The sequence below is a fragment of the Mixophyes fleayi genome, chromosome 11 (assembly GCF_038048845.1).
Source record: "Mixophyes fleayi isolate aMixFle1 chromosome 11, aMixFle1.hap1, whole genome shotgun sequence".
Classification (NCBI taxonomy): domain Eukaryota; kingdom Metazoa; phylum Chordata; class Amphibia; order Anura; family Limnodynastidae; genus Mixophyes; species Mixophyes fleayi.
In genome coordinates, this window is record NC_134412.1 from 5,095,008 (window position 1) to 5,103,428 (window position 8,421).

The 8,421-nt window shown below is 42.5% G+C and overlaps 1 long non-coding RNA gene across 1 annotated transcript; it reads left to right on the forward strand.

The window, feature by feature from the left end:
- Positions 1 to 269: 269 nt before the first annotated feature.
- Positions 270 to 6,220, forward strand: LOC142108015 (uncharacterized). The gene is made up of 2 exons (XR_012680072.1): positions 270 to 1,381; positions 5,942 to 6,220. It is a non-coding gene; the product is annotated as an uncharacterized LOC142108015 (long non-coding RNA).
- The last annotated feature ends 2,201 nt before the right edge of the window (positions 6,221 to 8,421 follow it).

Consider the following 8,421-nt stretch of genomic DNA (forward strand, 5'->3'; position numbering starts at 1 on the left):
TATGTTGGTGCAGCTTTGTTGATGGCCTTGTAGGTTAGTAAAAGTATTTTATATTGGTTAGTTATGTATTATGTGTGTAAGGAAATGTTAATACCTTGGGATATAAATATCACAGACTAAGTTTGGGGTGTATCTGATCATTATAACGTCATGAGTGATTCATAAACCGTTATTATATGTTATATGGGAAAGTAGTTAGAAAGTTAAATTGAATTCTCGTACATTTTATCTATCACTAGATGGAGACAAAACTCTGCTGGAATCTACAAACCTCGGACTCCAGAGATTAGATCCATAAGTTATCAGAAACATTCTTTGTTGTACTTTTCCTGCTCCAGGCTCAGAAACTGCCCCAAATTATTGGTGACCTACTGACATTATTTCACCTTTTTGTCTCATAACATCTTTATATGTTTACAACTGTGTCCTGTGTATACTTTGTTGTCTCCACAAGCTCTGTACCTCTCAGTATTAAAGCTAAAAACTTGAACTAGCCACGTCCTTGACGATCTAAAACAATCCACAAGACTCTCTTAGAGAATCACAGTCGCTTGACCGCGTTAACCCTTTGGATGCTGGATGTGAACAGTAAACGTTACCAGGATGGAAGTTTGGATTTTGCCATCCTCCATTCGTGTTTAAAAACAGTTAACATGTATCAATTTAAGCTCGGTTGTCTGTAAGAAACACAACTTATGAATAAAGAAACAATGAAATCATCAAGTCTGCAACATTCTAGCGAACACAGAAAAAGAGAAAAAGTATAAACACAAGGACAAGTAATGTTGTGACTCTGATAAATACCTGGATGGTAAAGTAAACTGAAATGTTTATTTAAAAGAAAAGAGCGTAGGATTTTGTTAGTTTCCCCCAGGCAGAATGGATCATGTTCAGTGAGGGTGGCTGGTGGGGGAGCTCTGTGATTCTCATAGGCTGCTCGACTAGAGGAGGAGATAGAGAATTGAGAAGTTTCATTTCTGGAACAAAGTCTCACTCCAGTTCCATGTGCCTGGCTGGGTAGCTGAGTGTCAGACGAAATCTACAGACATCAGGAGAAATGCAGGGAACGGGCAACTCGGGATTTCAGGAGGAGAAGTCGGAGGAAAGGGGTCTGCCTCCCCCCTACTATAACCCAATGCCCTCTGTACCCCCTCAACAGTACAACTACCCACCTTACCAACCGACTACAGCGGGGATTGGACCACAACAGCCCCTGATATGCCAGCCAACTACCAACGTTGTGGTGGTGAACACAGCAGCAGCACAGCCTACAATAATCGCCCCGCGGCCAATATACAAGGATTACATGTGCTGGTCCATCTTGAATATCATTTTTTGCTGTTTGCCCCTTGGGATCTGCGCCCTCATCTTCTCCTGCAAGGTAATAGGAGCTGCGTGGGTTATAAGAGAAACACGCTGGAGTCACGTTATTAAGAGGCACTAAACACATTGTACTTGCTTCATAGCAAGCACGGTATAGAGACAGGTTCCAGTAAGAAATTGTTTACTGGAATCATCATCATCACCATCAACATTTATTTATATAGCGCCAGCAAATTCCGTAGCGCTTCACAATTGGGAACAAACATTGATAAAACAATACTGAGTAATACATACAGACAGAGGTAAGAGAACCCTGCTCGTAAGCTTAGTTCTGTAGAGACCTGTGCTTGTCCACAGAGCTAGCATTCACCATAAATGCAGTTTACAGACTATTCCTGATTTTTGTGGCATTTTCAGTAAGTCTGTTAGTACTCAGAATCTATTTTACCCTGTAAATAATGTTCTGTTTTTCCTAGTTATTTTCCAGTTTCAGTTACCTATGCAGGATTAATTGATTAAATGTAGCTGTTTTTAAAATCCACCAAAGTGTGCATAATTTAATCACATGTAATTCTACAATAAAGCGTTTGTGAATTCTATGGAGAGTTCAGTCATCTGGTTAAACAGTTAGTACCAATTATTCAAATTTTGTTAAATTATATTTTGACTAAAATGAAGGCATATTGCTGTAGCTTATACGCACCATAACCTACCCACGTTTATTTAAACTCACATGTAGTCACCTGTGCAATACTGAATAACAGGATGTTATGGCCGACGTGTATCGTGTACTGTTTCCCTTGTGTGTTTTATTGTGTTATAATATAATATAATTCCTAATCCTAACCAATTTCAGTTATATGAAGATTTGAGAGAATAGTGACCTTTTTTTTACTTTGTATATTATGTATCACATGTTATAAGCGCTGGTTCCTCTAAACTAAATGATGTGGAAAAATGAAGCTTTTAGGAAAAATCTATTGTCCAGGGTTGCCCTTAAGAGCGGATTCTCAACCTGTCCTGGTATTGTGGTGTTGTCAGTAAATTAACAGTTCCTATTCGTTTCCAGGTGCGCCACAAAAAGTTCTGTCTTGGTGGATCTTTGGAGCGCTACAATCCTCATGTTGTTAAATTTACTTAGGTATAATGTAACTGTTTTGCATTGTAAATATTAAATATGTATATAGTCAGCGAGGATAGACCCCCCTCCCGTACGAATGAGGCGCTCTATGCACTATGTAAAGAGCATGTTTGATTAACGAGGTGTTGTACAAATGGTACGTTGCCTTTAACGTAGAAATCCTTGATCTAAAGAATAGGTAGTTCCAGTTACATTCAGAATACAATTATACCGTCAGTTTGCAGAAAACATGGGTGTAAAGAATATATATCAGTGTGTTTATTTAATTGCTAAAGAATGAACTTTGGATGACTCCGCCCTGCAGGGGCGGATCCAGACTATTGCTATACCCCGGGCGATTTTAGGGGGGGGGGGGGATTTAGGCCCCGCCCCCTTTCTAATTTCTAAGGCTGCCGGCGGCTGCACAGTATGTGCAGGTCCGCTCGGCAGTGACAGTGTGTTTAAAACACAATCAGAGCAGCCGGGCAGCACACTGTCACCGCTGAACGGACCTGCACAGTGTGCAGCCGCCGGCAGCAAGCCCCTGCTAGGGGGGGCGATCGGGGTGGATCCGCCACTGCCGACCTGACGGGTAGGTTTCGTTTCTTTACCACTTCCTGACAAAGCCCAACAAAAAATAGGTTGTTCAAATGAAGGCACTTGTAATACCTGCACCTGTATCTATTTCCTTCCTAACACATCACTTACTCTCATCGGTAACTTTGTTCCACTCCAACACTATCACCAATATATTTCTCTGACATTACGTTTTATGTGTTTTAAAAAAAATGCAAGATTAATGTGTGTTCCTGTGGGTAAGACGTGGTGTTTTGGTATTGCACGTCTGATAGTTTTGTTCATCTTGCTTATAGATCTCACTGGGATCCCCAGATTGCTGCCCTTAACTTATATGTTGGAGCCAGTACTATGTAAGGAAATATTAAGCGCTACAGCAGTGTTGGCTAACCTGTGACACTCCAGGTGTTGTGGAACTACAAGTCCCAACATACCCTTCCAGTAATAAGCTGCTATATATTGGCAAAGCATGCTGGGACTTGTAGTTTCACAACACCTGGAGTGTCACAGGTTAGCCAACAGTGTGCTACCACATGCCTTCCACCTGTCCCGATTTTGGTGGGACAGTCCTGATTTTAGAGATCTGTCCTGGTCTCCCACCCGGGGACATGTTTGTTCTGCGGGTGGGAACGTTGGGAGTTATCTTCCGTTCACAGCAGAGCAGAGGGGAACAGGTGCCGCGTACCAGCTACTGGTCCGTGCTGCCGTGTTTGGAGGGTAAGGGAGGTTTCCTAGTGTTTCACAGCGTTAAAGAGCCCCCTGGGGGAGTGACCATTGTCACATGGCCACGCCCCACGTCCCAATGTCGGGTACTCAGATGTTCGGAGATATGGTACAGTGATGTTTTCAGGCATGGCAGGTGAGGAGTGTCCTAGTGGAGGGTAGGACCAGGGCCAGGGCTATAGGTGAACCTAGGCAGTCTCCTAGGGCTCATTCATCGTCTTTCAGCTCACCCTCACTATGCATCGGCCGCTGACATGTATTGGCGGCATCAGCCGCAGCTTCTTACCTATGAAGTAGCCGGCAGCTGCTCCTCCATGTTGGTTATGGGCAGGGAGGGCGGCGATGGGCTATGATGTCACAATCCAGCGCCACACTTCCAAGAGGAGAAGATGCCCCACCACTCCTCACAAGGCAAGAAGCAGGGAGGGGGGGGGGGCGCGCACCAATGGGGGTGATTACAATATTGTCCACTCTTTTAGAAGGTGTTGAGCATCCTGTCCTTTGACCAGATAAGAGTCCCGTCCTATTACCAGTTTGTAGGGGGCCTACAGAACGATACAATACCAACGTCTGGCTTCTGCGTTATGTCTTACCCTCAAAATCACAGCCCTAGTTTGGAGCTCCCCAATGGAGCCCATCTTGGTCCACCAGTCGGCGTAACTTTGCTCAGCACGATGGCCCTTGATGCGACCAAACTAGTGGTGCCTCAATATTTACCATCGCAAGCCGAGCTGCCCCACCCTGCCCAGCGACCAGGTAAACACTAAAATCCCCCTTTTTCTTAAATGTAACCATGTAGTCATATTATTGGTCTTTATAAGTTGAAATGTATTACATTGGCATATTTAAAATGCAAAACACAGTAGTGGAATTGAGGAAACAATGTGATATATTTGAGGAAACATACAAAAAGCAGTCGTGAAACCGAGATAACGTGATCTGAAGCAGATTGTAGTACTGCGCGGTCCTCTGAGATACCGGTCCTCGTGACGCACTTAGATGCAGCGGCTCAACTGCGTTCCTGGAATATTTCCAATTATTGGCAACTATAATTCCTACGTGTATTTCTCTCACTACGATGGACAGTTTAGTAAACAGGGGTTTTCTTGAAGCTCACTGCAACATAATGATTGCAGGACTTAAATTCCATGTTTCATTTTCACCTCAAACATTGAATTGTGCCAATTTCTCTGATTAATACCTGTGTTTCTTTCACTGTTTTATTTCTTAAGGGCTCTATTTATGACCAATTGTTCATGTTAAGTATCATTTATTATCGCAATGATAAGAAATGGATTATTGTGTCAATTTATTACAACTGATTGGCTGGGATACCGGCGCCGATATTTCGATTCTATGGGTTGAGAAGTAAAAATAAGCTGATTTTTCAATAAGAATATACACACACACACACACACACACACACACACACACACACACACACACACACACACAGAGAGAGAGACAAGGGCCAACTTGATAGCAGCCAATTAACCTACTAGTATGTTTTTGGAGTGTGTTAGGAAACCGGAGCACCCGGAGGAAACCCACTCAAACACGGGTAGAACATACAAACTCCACACAGTTGGGAATCCAACTCATGAACCCAGTGCTGTGAGGCAGAAGTGCTACCCACTAAGCCACCATGCTGCCCAATGTTAGCAATGTCCGACATATGCAACGGATGGATTAACAAAGCTAACAATTTTGTTGACTCAAAGAATAGACAGCTCTTATAAAATGATATATTAGGGGTGATGGATCAGAATGCGCTAATTGCTTTCACTGTTGTAACCTGCATTAAATCGATTCAAACCGACCACTGATCCATTTCTGTCGGCTGCTGCACTTTTGCTCCTCTGCACTTATTAATAGCTCCCAATATTCTGAAAACAGTACTATATATATATATAACTCCGTTTCTATGCAATGGGAAAATCTTTTTTGTAAAAAAAAATAAAATAAATTATTTTTTCATGATATAATGACCAATGGGGGGCGCACTTCTATTGGGTTCTATGGTGGTCCTTCAAATTCACTTCTGCGTATTGAGCAGAACTGAAGTAAATGCAAGTTAACAAATATATGCAATTATACAGAGAAACTCTTATTTATGATTTTAGTTTATTGTTAAGAACATACATGCAGGTTATGTAGTCATTTGGGACGATATCTGTAATATATTACTGTCTCTTTCAGGTAAAAAGCGACATGGACGCCTACGACAACGCTGCCGCCGCCCGGAGCTCACGCACAGCGTATTATCTGAATCTGGCCTCCCTGCTGGTTGGAATAACTATATTCATTTTTGTTATTCTATTCTATGCTGGGGTATTCCAAAGTCGGTAAAAGAATAAAGAAAACAATAAGAGCTGCTGCTTCTAAACAATCTCCGCTACGCTTGGACCAAACGTTGGTGAATTAAAAAAAAAAAAAAGGCATTTTGTACTCAATAAACCTTTTGTTTGTTATATAAAACAGGACGTCTTTCGTTTGTGATCATTTAATGGCTCTTACATTCTGGATCAATTAGAAACCTGAACTCTTCCAATATCTCCGCCATCTGACAGATTAACGGGTGGTTTCCAGTAATCTGGGGCCTGATTCATTAAGGATCTTAACTTGAGAAACTTCTTATTTCAGTCTCCTGGACAAAACCATGTTACAATGCAAGGGGTGCAAATTAGTATTCTGTTTTGCACATAAGTTAAATACTGACTGTTTTTTCATGTAGCACACAAATACTTGATAGCTTATTTGTACACTGAAATTTAAAGTTGATATTTGTGTGCTACATGAAAACACAGTCAGTATTTAACTTATGTGCAAAACAGAAAACTAATTTGCACCCCTTGCATTGTAACATGGTTTTGTCCAGGAGACTGAAATAAGAAGTTTCTCAAGTTAATATCCTTAATGAATCAGGCCCTTGATTGTGATCACGCTATAGAACTGATTTGAAAAAGAGATAAAGTTTTAGTAAAACCCGTGTATGAACTTTCTGTGTGCGTTTACTGCTGTGTAGGTGGGAGCAGAGCTGGAATTGCAGTTTCTTTGCTATGGGGAGGGGGGGGGGTGGGGGGTGAGTCACTATTTGGATAACGTGGTTGACTGGAAGGAAAGCACAGTGTTATAGTACAGTAGGAACAACACTTGACAGTAAGAAAGACGTTCAACATGGAAAGACAGGAGTTTTATCGTGCAGCTGGCCAACATTGAAAAACAGGGACAATACAACCTAGAGTAGTCCCTGGAGATAAGGGACGGTTGGCACCTATGCAGCTCATAGATCTTATAGAGTCAGGAGGGGAGCGGGGGGAGAAATGAAAGCGTGGGGTGGAGGAATTTAAGCGCAGCTCCCAATCTAGGTGGTAGAGTCCCTGCCTTTGTCCCAACCCGTGTGACGTTGATGCAGGTGTCTCTGGTGCCTGCAGCGAGTTAATGTTTTTTTAGGGGAGGACAGGGGGTTGGGAGCAGAGTAGCACTTTGGAAGTAGAGCGCCCCCCCTCCATCCACACATCGTGCCCCTTTATGGCATGCTAAATTTGTGCATGGATCCTGGGTGTCTAGTGAGCGGCTGCAGTACAGGTATTTTGTGTTATTTTGTTTTCCTGCAGCACAATTGTGTGGAGCAAGAACCCGATACCCCTGGATTCCTTCTCTCAAATAATAATATGCGATTTCCTGTTATTCCTAAAAGACTGAGCGGCCACCCGTTACTCAGCCTGTGGTTAATTACATATTGTGCAATAGCGGTTATAGGGAGAGAGGAACTTTGAGGAAAATTTAACTCTTTGAAGAATGAATCAGATAAGTCGAGCACAAAACTCAGTATAAAGTTTATATTTCTCTGTTTGTAACGGTAAGACCAGCGCTGCGGAATCAGTGGCGCTATATAAATAAATGGTGATGATGATGATGAGCCAAGATCTTGACATTTGGTAACTTTCGTTCTCTTAAAGTTGCCAAATGTGTGGACGACCAGATTACATGGATCTGGCCCGGATCGCACATGTAAATCAAATGGATACTTAATGAATGTGGAACTTTTGTTTGTCATAATTTTCTACTGTGCCTCATCAAAACTTTGGCGCAGATCTTCGAAGAGCAAAGGGCACCGTGTGAGACATTTTGTCTAAGATCTAAACCTAAATGAATGGCACTAAACAGAGGGCAACGGTTCTGAGAGCCCTCTAAATTAACAATCACTGAGGGATATTTACTATAAGCATTGCTCAAGGGATAAATATACACTAATAACACAGCAGCCAATACAGAGCGAGCTTTCATGTGTCTAGTGCAAGACAGAGAATGAAAGCAAATGTCTTATTGGTTCATCAGGTTTTAGGGCAGATTTGCACGTTTGAGCCAACGTTAGTAAGTTTCCCTGTCATTGACGTATCTCCACGGCTTCCAGGTAGCCACAGACGTAAGAGGTAACTTGTGTATGGAGCGAAGAGCTACAGCCGTGGGATTGCTGATGGAGAGACCGCAGAAAAGGCTGTGGTTTTTAGGCAATGCGGAATTGGTATTAAAGGGCTTAATGTGTGCCGAGAAAACATTGCCCACACTATTACACCACCAACCACACCGCTGTCACAAGGCAGAGTGGACTCATGTTTTCTATGTCCAGCTCTAACCCTACTATCTGCAGGTTGCAGCAGAAATTGTCATTAATC